We start from the raw sequence: 14,640 nt of genomic DNA on the forward strand, positions 1-14,640 counted from the left end.
GAAGAGCTCTTCAATTCAAATCTTACAATACTCGGACACTATGGGTACACGCTGTAAAAAAACAGTCACGGAATGAAATTGTGGTCGATTGCCCTTCCAAATTCACACACAAATAGAGTGGAGTTCAGATGGGATTTTTGAAAAGGTTTCGGCACTGACTTGACTGATTCCACTCAAGTCAATGAAAGATTCACCATATATTTTATGATACATCCACCTTTCGCGATTATTATGATTCTGTCATTTGAGTGTTCAAGCTCTGCAGTCAAGCCACTGAATCACAGAAACATAGAAGACTGGAGTTGAAAGATCTCAAGAGTAGGGATGTTAAATTTAGATCAACTGGCTAATCGAGTACAGGCAGTCCCCGGGTTACGCGGATCCGACTTATGTCGGATCCGTACTTACAAACGGGGCTTTTCTCGCCTCGGAGGACGCAGGCGGCGGGACCGCCCAGACGCGCCGCGGTCCGTCGCCCGAGTCCTCCGGGGCGAGAAAAGCTGCTCCGCATCTCCCTGGTCTGCTGGGGGGGGGGGGTCCCCCCAGCAGACCAGGGAGACGCGGAGCAAAGCCGCGGAGGACCCAGGCGGCGGGACCATGGCGCGTCTCGGTCCCGCCGCCCGCGTCTCCCTGGTCTGCTGGGGGGGGGGGAGGGGCGCAGCTAGTGCGCCCCCCCCCCCCCCCCAGCAGACCAGGCTTTTCTCGCGGACGGACGCCTGTGGTAGAGCAGCTGGGGCGCTGCCGGTTGGTCCCGCAGCGCCGCTCCTCGGCGCTGTGGGACCAACCAGGCAGCACCCCAGCTGCTCTGCCCCAGGCATCCTGATTCAGCCGCTGCTGATCAGTTTCAGCAGCAGCTGACTTGGGGACACCTGGGGTAGAGCAGCTGGGATGCTGCTGGGTTGGTCCCCGCAGCGCCCCAGCTGCTGTGCCCAGGCGTCCAGATTCAGCTGCTGTTGAAACTGATCAGCGGCTGATTCCAGGAAGCCCGGGGCAGAGAAACTCTGCCTCAGGCTTCCTGTAGTCAGCTGCTGGTCAGTTTCAGCAGCGGCTGAATCTGAACGCCAGTTCTGACTTACGTACAAATTCAACTTAGGAACAAACCTACAGTCCCTATCTTGTACGTAACCCAAGGACTGCCAGTAGTCAATGCAATTTGCATAGATTTTTGATTAGTCAATAAGGGCACCTCCGCCTCTGAAATGTAGCAACAGCTCTAGGGCTGTTGTTATACGTCAAAGGTGAAAGTGCTGCGGGGAGCATGGGGCATTTCAAAGCAGCAGGTTCCATGCTGCACTGCCGCTTTGAAACATCATGTGCAGCCCTGGCCAGCCGGGGACTCTCCAGCTGGCCCTGGGCTGCATGCAGCATTTCAAAGCGGCAGCACCATGTGGAGCCCAGGATCTGGCCCTCAGACTCTATGTGGCGCTGCCACTTTGAACCATCCACTCCTCTTTCTTCCCCTCCCCTTGCTGCCTCTTTCTGATTGAGAAAGCAAGGGAGGGAGGAAGCAACTAGTTGACTATCTGATAAGCATTTGCTTATCGGATAGTCAACTAGTCGTTCACATCCCTACTGAAGAGGTCATCTAATTCAACCCTTGCTCAAAGCAGAATCAACCCCAACTAAATCAGTCCAGCCAAGGCTCTGTCAAACCCAGCCATAAAAACCTCAACGGATGTAGATTCCACCATCTCCCTAGGCAACCCATTCTGGTATAACATCACCCTTCTAAGTTCTAATATCCTACCTAGACCTCCCCCACTACAACTTGAGACCATTGCTCCTTGTCCCATCACCTGCCACCACTGAGAACAGCTTCTTTCCATCCTCTTTGAAAAACCCATCCAGGTATAGCTGAAGGCTGCTATTAAATTCCCCCTCACTCCTCTCTTCTGCAGACTAACCAAGCTCAGTTCCCTCAGCCCCTCCTCATAAGCCCCCAATCAATTTCACTGCCCACTGCTGGACTCTCTCAAATAAGTCTACATCCATTTTTGTAGCAGGGTGCCCCAAACTAGACACAATACTCTATATGTGGCCTCAACAATGCCAAAGAGAAAGGAATAATCACTTCCCTCAGTCTGCTGGCACTGTTCCTACTAATACCGTTCAGTATGGCATTAGCCTTCCTGTAACAAGGGCATACTATTGACTTACATCCTATTTCTTGTCTACTATAATGGCTGGGCCCTTTGCTGCAGAACAGATGCTTAGCCTGTCAGTCCCCAGCCTATAACGCTACACGGAATTCTTCCATCTTAAATGCAGGACTCTGCCCTTGTCTTTATTGAACCTCATCAGATTTCTTTTGGCTCAATCCTCCAATTTATCTAAGTCACTCTGGACACCCTATCCCTACCCTCCAGTGTATCTACCTTTCCCCTTAGCTTAGCGTCATCTCCAAACTTGCTGAAGGTGCAATCCATCCCCTCATCCAAATCATTAATGAAGATTTTGAACAAAATTGGCCCCAGGACTGACTCCCCACAGCACTTTGTCTGATGCCAGGTGCATTTAGACACTGATCACTGCCTGTTGAGCCCGACATTATATCCAGTTTTCTTTCCACCTTATTCATTTGCCTTTTTCCATTTGTGTGGGACCTCACCCCATCACCACAAGATAATGGCCCATGACTCTGCAATCACATCAGCCAACTCTCTACTGCATCCAAGGGTGCTGAGCAGTGTTCCCTCTAAGCTGCGGGGCAGCACAGCTTCATAGGTCAGCTCTGTCATGGAGCCCTGAGTCTCTGACCATAGCTTAGAGGTAACACTGGTGCTAAAATATCCAGATGTACAGATGTAAAATATCCCTGACTTACAACCACCTCACCTCTGACCCCCAGCATTTATGGCTGCCCTGCTCCGGGAGTCATGGGGCTGCCTATCACCCAGCACAGCTGCTGGCTGGCTCTGGGCACTGTTCATGCTGCACCCTGGGGCCACCTATCATCTGGAACAGCCCTCGGCTGGCTCTAGGTGCTATTCTTGCCATGCCCCTGGGCCACCTACCGCCTGGCTCAGCCCCCGATCAGCTCTGGACACCGTTTGTGCTGCTGGCTCCCAGAGACTACAACTCTCAGGAGGCAAAGCAGGCCAGGAACAGAATCCCCATTCATAACATCGCCCCTTTGGGCAACCAGGGTTTGACTTACGATGGTTCTCCAGGAACCAATTAGATCGTAAGCGTGGGGATCGCCTGTATCTCCTTCTCCTGCTGAGACTCCTGAGTCTTTCTTCTCTCCACTCTTTTCCAGGATGTCTGCAGAATTGATCTTCCAGGGTCTGTGGTAACAATCTGATATAGCACTATCTTGCTGGACACAATCAAACATATCACCATAACTCTTTCTCTTCCTTATCTGACTTAGTCTTTCCATGAGTGTCAAGGGGGAAACCTCTCAAGGTGACAAAGGCAGCAGTGGCTGATAAAACACAGAGTGTTAGTATATTCCCAATAAAAAGCAAAATATAAAGATTCAAAACTCCTTCCTACCATGCTCCATTAAAGAGTTAAACAAGACAAGGTTATTGGCATTTCTGCTTTGGAGTCCCTGATCCCTAGTACCACTCTCAGATCAAGCCATGGTGAATAGGAGCCACCAGAGGTGAGGGAAACAAGGAATTAACTGTTTGCATAAAACTATGAGCGTAGGACAACAGCATGACATTGGCACGGTTTTTCACAGGCAGTGGTGATTTTAGCTGCTCTCTCACCCTGTAAGGTAAGAAAGCCAGAGAGGGCACAGCTTCTGCTGACATCCCAAAGCCAACTGGGCTCATATGCTGCTAGCCTCTGTACTGCAATGGTCCTGCCAAAGTTAATGCTGAGTTCAGTGGGGAAAGTGTCCTACTACAGAGGAAGAAATAAGGCAGCCCTGCCTAGAAACTTGGAGGGAGGATTCCAGAGCACTGCCATAAATGTTTCATTAAGATCTCTCAGAAGCTTTCAAGAGATATCCCTGTTGCCATAAACAAACTGCTGCAAGTGTCCCTCCCCTGGCCTAACTCGGCAGGGCAATGAAAAGCAGAAGGCAATGTTACCTCTCTTGGTTGTACACTCTCTCTTCTAGTACAATTACATTAATGCAAAGTCAATAGCTACATCTGCTATGGGGAAATACATTTACATGCTTACCCAAGGATCCTTCCCCTCCCTGAGGATCGTCCATGCTCAACTGCCAGGACTGACTGGACTGCAGTGAAATTTCAAACAAGTCCTGGTTGTGGCATAGCTGGACCCCTTCATCAAATATCCCCTCATCTTCCTCCTCTTTGTCCTCATGTTCACGCCAGGGGCCTCTGACTCATTCTCCTCAGTCTCAGTGGTATCTGTGGTGGTGTGCAGGGTGGTGATGGGATCTTAAGCTCAGCACCAGGTCAACTGTTGACCTCCCTGGGCTTCTGATGGGCCAGGTATCGTTCCTTCACTTTCACACAGCACTGCTGCAGGTCCCTGTCATAGTGGTAATTCTGCATCCTCAGAGCACCGCATTTCTATGGCTGGTCCATAGTTGTGCTTGCCTTCTCCCCATGACCTCAGGAAATCCAAGATCTCCTGTCTATTCCAGGCCAAGGGAGAGCTGCTAGATGTGCTTGATGAACTGGAAAATCAGGAAAAGCCATTTAAAAAATTCACTGGGCTTTAAAGAAATGGGAGGCTTCTGGTGTACGTGATCCCTTGGATCAGAGTTCCCAGTCATGGATCATTTGATGATTCCCTGTTCTGTTCACTCTTTCTGAGGCATCCGGCATTGGCCACTGTCGGAAGACAGAATACTGGGCTAGATTGACCTTTGTTCTGACCCAGTATGGCCGTTCTTATGTTTTTGTATGGTCACGATCAGGCATTGTGGGACAACTGCTGGAGGATTGTTCAGGTCAACATAAATAACAGTGTTTGCATTTATGCTACATTGAACTAAGTATATCAATCATGGCTCTGTGCTGCTGGAGAAGGTGGTGTTATTGTGAGAGCATGGCAGGGCACTTAAATCACTGGTAGGCAAGTTTAAGTATAGACATATACACAGCCATGTCAACACAAGGCAGCTTACGTCAATCTAACTTTATAGTGTAGACCAGATGTATGGTATTTTGCTGTTCGTTTTATAGTTTTTAAACAAAGAAAAATGTTTGTTTGGGGTCATTTTCACTCTGACCTAGGCTTTCAGTTTGTTATCACGACTAAGTAATAACTTTTACATAGTGAATTTCATTAGTAGCGCCCGAGGAGCTTTACATCATTATCCCCATTTTACAGATGGGGAACTGAGGCACAAAGAGGTAGAGCGAGTTGACCAAGGTAAACAGCAGGCCAGTGACAGAGCTAGAAAGAGTCTCAGTCCAGTTGTCTTTCCAGATACTCTGCAGTTATGTGATTCCTCAATGTTCCTGCCCCCTCCTGTACATTTTGTTATAGTGGAATGGCTATAATGGTAGTGCTTTGCAAATGTTTGTCATGTGTAGTTGCTAAAAGTCTTAATGAGAGAAATCTCATCCATGTACTATGTCCCAAAATGTTGACAGTTTTATTATATGGTTACATAACTAAGCACATGACAAACGACTGGTGCCCTAAATTCCCTGCAAGCTGCACGGCCACTTGGCTGCACAGCTCCATATTAATCCCTGTTCAGGCAGGGAAAGATGCCTCTACCCCAGCATGGATCTTGCAGTGCTGGGAGAGAAGGAGGGGCAAGAGGCACCTCTCCCACTGGCCCTGCCACAGGCCTCACCATGGCCAGGGGAAAGGCATCTCTCCCCACCAGCCACAGCAGAGCATGTGGCTGATTAAGGAAGAGCACCCCTCCCCAGAACCCAGTACATATAGCCCTAGACTTGCTGTGGCGGGGATGGGAGAGAGAGATGTCCCTCCCCCAGCCCCAAGCCAGCCCCATCACAAAACTGTCACCACCAGAGAGGTGCCTCTCAGCCGGCCTTGAGCTGCTGTGGTAAGCAAGGACTGAAGGAATCCTCTCTTCCCAGGGCAGCCACCCAGCACCACAGCCCCCTCATCTCCAGACCTATCCCAGAATTGGAAGTCACCACCCTCTGCACCCAGACTGTATGCCCCAGCCTTGAATCTCCTTCCACACCTCAAATCCCTGATCCAAACCCCTGCCACACACCCACTCCATTCCAGGCACAACCAAGCTTTTATCTTGCTTTAAGTTATGATAACAGGGAGCTGTATACAGTAATTTAGTGTTCCTAGCTCTTACTATTTAGGAGTTCTTAAAGAAACAGATGGATGGACAAACTCTCTCAAATATATACTGGATTTTTGTGCATCTATCTTTCTTGCACTGAAGTTAGAAATATTAAGTAATATTATTATAATAAAATAAAATGTTATTTTATTACTCCACATATTATAGTAAAAGCCATTAGTGATACTTTAGGAATTTAATGGCTGGGTGATCAAGTCAATGGCCTATGAATGCTTTTGTTTTTCCTGTAAACCCAAATTGTGGTTGGTCTTACAAAGACACATGACCATGTTGCTGATGCTGAAACCCATTTTGGATCTGGTAATTTTCCACTTAAGGTGAGAAAAGTCTGAACTGAACACAAATAATTCCTGCCTTGGGCAAAAGAGATATAAAAGAGGGAAACCAAACAAAAGGCCAGAGGCTAGGAGACCTTGTCTTACCACTCAAGATACCTGCTGGAAACAGCGAAGACTGATCGGGGGAAAGATTGGGCATAGCTTGTGAAAGAGATAATTAAAACAACTATTAAGGTAAAAATTCACATGTAACAAGTTTCTTCCTGTATTAGGATTAGCTGGTGTGATTTATTTCTTTATTTTGGCTTAGTTACATACTTTGATTTGTCTATTTTCACTTGCAATCACTTAAATCCTGCTTTGTATACTTACAGCACTTTTGTTTATTATCTAGCTCAGTGTAAATAATTATTACCAGGGCTTGACAAACCCTGGCGAGAGCTACTCACCAGCCCCACAACGCGCATGCGCCAGACCAGCACTGCTCACGTGCGCAGTGCTGGTGAATGGGGTGCACGGAGCAACTGGCTGAAATCTACTTGCCACAGGCAAGTAGATTCAGCAGTTTGTTGAGCCCTGATTATTACCATGGATGAGCAACCACTGTGCATCTCTCTGTTTCATTCACAAAGTCGGTGAACTTACAAACTTTCTCTTTGTAAAACTTTTATATAGAGTAAAACAGATTTATTTGTGGTTTTGGTCCTCTTTCAGGCTGTCAGTGGCCTTGTAGGTGAGCCCTCCCAGAGCTGAGCTGTTAGCAGCGCCTGTGTAGCTCTGCTGAGGAGCAGTTGTTATCTCAACTCTGTGCCTAGGCTGGAGGAGACCAGAGTTTCTGGATCAGCAGGACTAATCTACCATGAATTTTGTTAACTGGAACTTGAGCAGCAAAACAAAGAAAACAAATGCCTTATTTTCCAGCTTTGTGGGAGAGAGAACTATAAATCAAGATTATAATGCCAGAATTGACAGACTTAAACCAGCTGCCTCAGAAATCTGCCAAAAGCTTTTCTGAAAATATGTTCCTCATGTAGGCAACGGAGCTATGACTTATCACACATCTACCCACCTTTATTCGAACGAAGCTCCTTCTGATCTGACAGCTTAGGCCATGGGTTCCCAAACTGGGGGCATGCCTCCCTGGGGGGGAATGAAGAAGTGTCAGGGGGGCTTGAGGCAACCCAGCTGCTGCCCCTCTCCCTCCCCCCCCCCCCCCCCCAAGTTTTGCTACTATTTTTGTTTTTCAGTCGTGGTCAGTTCCTTTTTTTTTTTTTCAACAAGTTTTGATGTTGAGGGGCAGCGGGGCATGAGGGTTTCTCAAAAATCAAAAAGGGGGCATGATGCTGAAAAGTTTGGGAACCACTGGCTTAGACATTACCAGTTTCATCCAGAACACTTATAAACTTGGAACCTAAGCCTATAGAAACCTTAATCATTCTATCAAACCCACTGAAGAGAATGGGACTATTTGCATGACTGTGGACTACTTTTGTGGTAAGAGTTTCAGGGGTCTGTTCTGTTCCTATAAAGCAAGCTCACTCTCCCATTGAAATGCTGTGTTTAGGTACAATACCTAACACAGTTTAGAGTACAGTCCCAGGTAAATTTGTCTTTTAATAAATCATACATTAGCTGAAATGATTCCTCCCCCAACACCCACATTCCATATAAACAGACTGAATACTACATATTTGGGGAGGGGGGGAATGAGTAGTTAAGAATGTTGATGTGTGTATATACAAGTGCCCATTTCATCTAGGGATGTCAACATATAGTCGACGACAGGATTAACCAATAAACCTAGGCTTATTGGTTAATCCTGTCAACTACAAGCACTTTTAAGCCAGCTCCCCATGCATATCAACTCCCATGGAGTTGCTGCCCCCTGCCACTGACTCCCACAGATTTGGAAGGGGGGGCGGGGTATCAGACAGGAGCCAGTGCTCAAGGAGAGCCAACTTAAAAGTTAGCTGCTGTGGAGCAGCCTCTGTTGATGGTGGCCCCAGGCTTGTGGACAGAGGCTGCTCCGTGGGATGCCAGCACAACCTCTGTCTACTGGGAGCTTGAGCTCCCCGCAGAGGGGCTGCTGCTACCCCATCCTGCTGCCTCTTATCAGAGATTTTAAAACCGGCTCCTCTCGCAGACTGACTCCTCCCTGCCACCCCACACTGCTGTCTCTGATACAGAGGCAGTGGCGCAGGGTACCAAGGGGTTCCCCAGGACTGGGACAAGGAGCACACTGGCTGCTGTCCCCACCCCGGGACTATCAAATAGTTGTGTAATCACTAGATTTGATGTGGTACACGATAATTCAGTTACATGGTATCTAACATCCCTAATTTAATCACTACAGGAATCTGAAGAAAGTTTAACAGCCTCAATTGTTTTCTTCATAAATCAGTGTGTACATGAAAAAAAAAATACATGCCTTCTAAGAGAAAACAATCAGTCCACACTTACCGGTAAAAAAAATTCCTTACCACTTGTGTTCAGATGAGCACTACAAGACACATACACAGTCTCATGAGCACAAGGATACCCTCCACATTATGACCAACAATACATAAATAAAGCTCAAAGAGGAAAAGGTTCACAGATTAGCAAACTAAAAAATCTGTTATCTTTTAAACCACCCCCTCACATACCAGGTTCATGAACATTAATAAGTTAACCCCAAAGGAACACTGAAGCCCGTTAACCTGACTGAGTGCCAGGTATGCCCTCAGGCTCAAAGCAACAGTCAAACCTGAACAGCTAAAAATTAACCTTGCCCATTTAATCTAAGCAGAGTCATGTGACTGTGACTGACTCTCTCTCGCCTGTTACACAATAGATAACTAAGCACCAGTGGAGCATAATGTTGACACACAGGGTCTCAGATACATGGTGTGATTTTTCAGAATCTCTTTTGGGAATAGTCATATATGTGAAATTGCTGGTACTTATGATTATGCTATTCCTATGCATGTATACTCATCTTGGTATGTGACATTATGAATATTAGCTAGGTTTAATATTTGCTCCTGTGGTAATGCCCACAAGGTATTTAGCGAGCACATAAAGGACAAGTCAAGTTTAATTGCCCATTAAGGAACCCTTAGCTCACAGTGGACCCTGAAAAACACTTGCCTACTCTTAATGGACTTTTCCTGTTTAACAGATGCAGTTTATGAAATTGAAGACAGGGAAGGAGGCTGTCACAGGTGACAGCAAAAGCGTGAAGGCCCCGACCTGGGGACAGTTTGGGGAAGAGTCATAAGGAGAAATCAAGTCACATGCCCTCTTTGTGCCTGTACTGTGAGTACAGTACCAGCAAGAAATTATTTCTATTTGTACTTACCACCTTGATTATGCAGTCCAAGCTGTTACCCTCACTTTTGCTACCTACCAGCTGGCATCCTGCCCCTGTTTGCCAAGCCATGCTCTGGGTTTACACAATGTTCTTCTCCTCTAAATTAGGCCCCTCCCCCACTTACTCTGACCAGAACTTTCACCCCACATAGAGTGAATGTTCATCTTAACTATTCATTTTCCAGATTTCAAATTTTTATGTTACCTAACTTTCCTCCACCCCCAGATGCCAGCTTACATGGAGGAACCGGGAGATGCGATGAGACTCCACAAAGGCAGCAAAGTCCCTCAGATCCCTGCAGGTAGGGAGCAGGGCTCAGACCCCTGCAATAGGGTTGCCAGATGATTGAAACACCACGATCCATACCCCTTTTCCCAGAATGAGGGATAAAATCCAGGATTTGTGCTTACCAATATAATTTGGCACTAAGAGGTGGAGTGGGATGCTAGCCTCAATGCTGCCACTTCTGCCTAAAGACCAACCCCTTCTGGGGGCCTGGAGCTGAGTCCCGCCCCACCACCCTACCCGACCCCAATTTGCTCAGGGCCCAGCAAAATCTGTTGCTAGCCCTGGGTGGATTACCTTCACTGATGGGAGAACCCCACATGTCAACATTAGTAATATCTACACTGAAGCACTGCAGGGACACAGCTGTAGCATTTAAGCAGAAACCTACCTTTAGGCAATGTCTGTAGTAGACATTATCGCTTATAACAGCACAGCTGCACTAATGCAATTGTGCTGCTATCAGGTCATTCCTCCCTTAACTGGGACTCTCTGGTCCAGCAACATCCATGATCTGGCAGAACCACAGATGTTCCTGAACCGTAAAGTCCAGGTATACAGAGGTCTGGCCATGGAGCAGGAGTGCAGCAGGGCAGCTGAAGACTCATCCAGGAACCCACCTCGGGAACGGGGGGGCGGGGGCGGGAACGTGCAGCAGGGAAATCTGGCCCCATCATCTGGGCAGTAGCAGGGGGCTAGCGGAGGCCATTAATTCTGGCCCTGGTGGTAGCCAGGAAGCTCCAGCCACATATGCGTAGCTCCTGCCCTGGAACCAGCTAGAGAGCTCTGGCTCCAGCCATGCAGCTCCAGCCCCTGCAGCGGACAGGTAGCTCCAGCCCAGCAGCAGTGGGGCTAGCAAGAGTTAGAGAGCTCTGGCCCAGAGAGTGAGCAGGCAACAGCGGAGCAGGCTGGAGCCCTATTGGGGAGTGTGGGTAAAAGGTGAAGCAGCAGCTTAGCACAGGCCAGGAGACTAGAGACCTCCCCTAGTCCGGCAAATCCCCTAGTTCGGGACCAGTCAAGTTCCGAGGGTGCCAGACCAGGGAGGTCCAACCTGTAGTTCCTCTATTCTGATGGGAAAGAGCTCACCCATCAACATTATAAAACCACCTCAACAAGTGGAGGCAGTTATGTCAGCAGGAGAAGTTCACCCCCAGAGGGATGTGCACAATACCATTTATGCCAGAAAAAATGTCACTCGAGCAACATTAATGTTGCTGACATAAGTGGCAGTGTAGACATGGCCTTAATGAATAATAAGGCTAGCAAACTTCATGAGAATTTAAACAGACCTTAAAAATGAGATTTGAATTCCTTATCTCCTCTTTTCCAGCTCAGGACGTTATCTCCTAGGCTCAGAGGTATTTGGCAAGAGTTTTTGTCCCTCCCTGCTCATGCCATAGCAAATCTATCATCGGTTTCAGTAAGTTCAGCCTCGCACACAAATGTGCAGTTATAGCTAAAATATAACAACATAATCTAGAAACTATTATTACCAAAGTATAACTGATATTTGAGCAATTGGCACAAAAAATAATGCAGACATAGAACACACTGCAGAGAAATGTTACAAAAAGGTTACAAAGAAGGATTAAATAATCTAATGCAATTGCCAAAAGGGATGAAATTTGTACAATTCGTCTATCAATTCATTTTTGCTCAATCCACCATGAAAAAGTCAAATAGTACTCAAAGTTTATAATAAAGGCTTAAATCTCCTGTTAAAGTTACATCATAGATTCCAAGTTTAACTGTGCTTCAGTTTAACTACCTCTGCACCATAACAGAAAACATTTGTAGTAACAAAATTAAACAAAACCTAAATTCTAGTATATAAGCCCTAGGTACATAAGTATAAACTATTCACTAGATGTACTACAGAATACCCACAGAAGTCACTTATTAAAATTCTGCCACAAAATTTATGGAAAAACAAACAAAAATACATACAAAAGGAGTCTTGAACCACCACCTCCCATTTCATGAAATGTCAGAGTATTCTGTTCCTGTTTTAACTTTAGTGAGAAAACATTGGCACTATTACTCTAATATTGCTGTACTAATACTTCCCTGTATTGTTCATTGTTTCATCCAATTTGCTAAACAAAACAAACTGTTTAAAAAGGTATCCAAGATGCTTCTGATAAAAAAATGTGTGTTTTTAGTCTTTCATTGGATGAAATGGCCATGAAATTAACACAATCTGTCTGGCACACAGTTAAAAAAAACAAAGGCAAAAAACACTTCAGAATACTGACTGCAAACCATACAGAAAACTAAGGGAAGACATTACTCTTTGCTAGGATCATTCCACAATAGACCAATAGACTAAAGTTTAAATTATCAATTAACATGACCTATTTTTTAAAAAAGTCAACTTGTTTACTTTTCTTATCTGTGATTCTGACTGGAACCACCAATGTCAAGAAGATGGCAGAAGTTAAATCCCTTTTCTGCCTGGGATATTTGAAGCTGAGAGGAGTTAGATGTTTTGACAAGTTAATGACCACAGTCCTTTCCCCTTCTTCTATTTGCCTTTGATTTCCTCTTTTTATTTGACAATAAATATATTATTTTTCAGAGAATATTCTTTAGCAGAATTAGCCCCAGGTAAAATACGTTTTCATTATTTACATGCAAAAATTGTAGTTTCATATATACAAAAAAAAAAAAAAAAGAAATATTCTCCCGTAAGGCATTATTCCTTATGTTCAGTGTTTGATCTATAGATGTTGCTTGGTAACAGAATGATTACTTCACTTTTAGCGAAATCTGGTGCAAAATGATCTTGGAGTATAAGGGCAGTTAGATAGTATGCAATGCTTTTCATATCCAAGTTCTTCTTCAATTAATAGCAGAACCTTTTAAATATAGCCTGGAATAAAAACAGTCAAACTTGGAAAGAACAATGTACCCAACAAATAGAAATTCTAGAAAGTACAGTTAAAATAGATACCTGCTGGAACAGTTTTTAAGAATTGTAAAAATGCTTCAATTCAGACCACCAAAAGTCTTAACTCAGTTTATACTCTACCTAGAGAATCTTCAAGCACATGTAGTTGGAAATTATTAAACTGATTTCTCAGACATTCCTTTATCCTACTACCCCATGCCTTCATACTATGATGCCCGTAAAAATGTATAACCAACTAGCGCATTTACCCAGAGTTGTTCGCATCCTTAAGGAGGGGCTGGGGACATGGGGGATGCAGGAGTCAGGGTTGGGGGGTGAGAAGGGGACAGAGGACTGTGTGTGGGAATGTATAGGGAGGTGGGGGGTGGAGCACATCCAGGCACATCCCGTTTTCCTAACGTTCTAACATTTCCCAGTATCTACTGCTGAGGCAGGCAAAATACAGCCTGCAATAGCTTTAGCCAGGCTGAGAAACCTGCTGGGCTGCTGGCTGGGAGCCATTCTGGTAAGTGCCTCCTGGCCAGAGTTTGCCTCTGGCACCCCAAACTCTTCCTGCCCCCAACCCTCTGTGCCCTTGCTATACTCCTACCCACTCCTAGATCCTGCACCTCAATCTCCTGCCCCCTACACCTCAGCCCCAGGTCACAATCCTCTCCCAAATGCCATACTCCCTCCTGTACCTCTCCTCTCGGTCACAACCCCCTCCTCCATCCCACATTTCCTCTTGTACCACTTTACCAGGTTAGAATCTTCCCCTGAACCCCCTTCTGCACCCCAGTCACCTTCCCCAGGTCACAACCTCCTCCTTCACCCAGACTCTCTCCCAGATCCCACATCCTCTCCTGCATCCCAATCCCCTATCCCAAGCTTCCTTCTGCACCCAACCGCCATCACAGACCCTGCACCTCCTCCATTTCATGGAAAAGTGTGGACCTTGAACCAAATTATTGGAGTGCCCCCACATGAAAAATTATTTCTCATCCTGATCTACAGCAGTTTCTAATACATAGGGCCCTACCAAACTCACAGTCCATTTTGGTCAATTCCACGGTCACAGGATTTTTAAAATTGTAAATTTCATTATTTAAACCTGATATTTCAGAGAGTTACAATTGTAGGAGTTCTGAGCAAAAAAGGAGCTGGGGGGGGGGGGCTCAAGGCTACTGTAGTGGGGTTTCAGTACCTCTACCCAAGAGGGATGACAGACTTGCCAGAGCAAGGTAGGAGGGGGCTGGCTCCACACTTTTAAAAGAAGCAGGGCCTCTGTAGGGCTGAAGAATTAAATCACCCTTTTAATGAAGAATATCTACCAATATTACTGTACACCTACAATGACTTTGCTGTAATTAAACAATCTTTTATTATTCAGGAAATTATGTACCAATGTGATGTTATGCAACCTCATGAATCACAGACCAATTTTTATGAATGGGAATTTATAAATGAAACAGTGTTAACCACATTTGGATACATTTATTAGTAGCTTGTCAAGAAGCGCCTTTGAAGAATCTGTTACTACAATTCCTTTTTAATACATTGTAACTAGAAGTGACTCCATATTGTAAATGAAACCCCATTT

At 45.8% G+C, this 14,640-nt stretch overlaps 1 protein-coding gene across 3 annotated transcripts in view; it reads right to left on the minus strand.

Moving 5' to 3' along the window:
• The window catches only part of SLC12A7 (solute carrier family 12 member 7), a 165,859-nt gene that overhangs the window by 146,430 nt on the left and 4,789 nt on the right, over positions 1 to 14,640 (minus strand). The window contains exon 2 of one of the 3 annotated variants that reach the window (XM_075921511.1): positions 7,583 to 7,653. The exons of the other annotated variants lie outside the window; for them this stretch is intronic. The gene's annotated coding sequence lies outside the window, so the exon portion shown is untranslated. The remainder of the gene's footprint in view (positions 1 to 7,582; positions 7,654 to 14,640) is intronic. 3 annotated transcript variants of the gene reach the window in all.

Source organism: Pelodiscus sinensis, chromosome 2, assembly GCF_049634645.1.
Source record: "Pelodiscus sinensis isolate JC-2024 chromosome 2, ASM4963464v1, whole genome shotgun sequence".
NCBI lineage: Eukaryota > Metazoa > Chordata > Testudines > Trionychidae > Pelodiscus > Pelodiscus sinensis.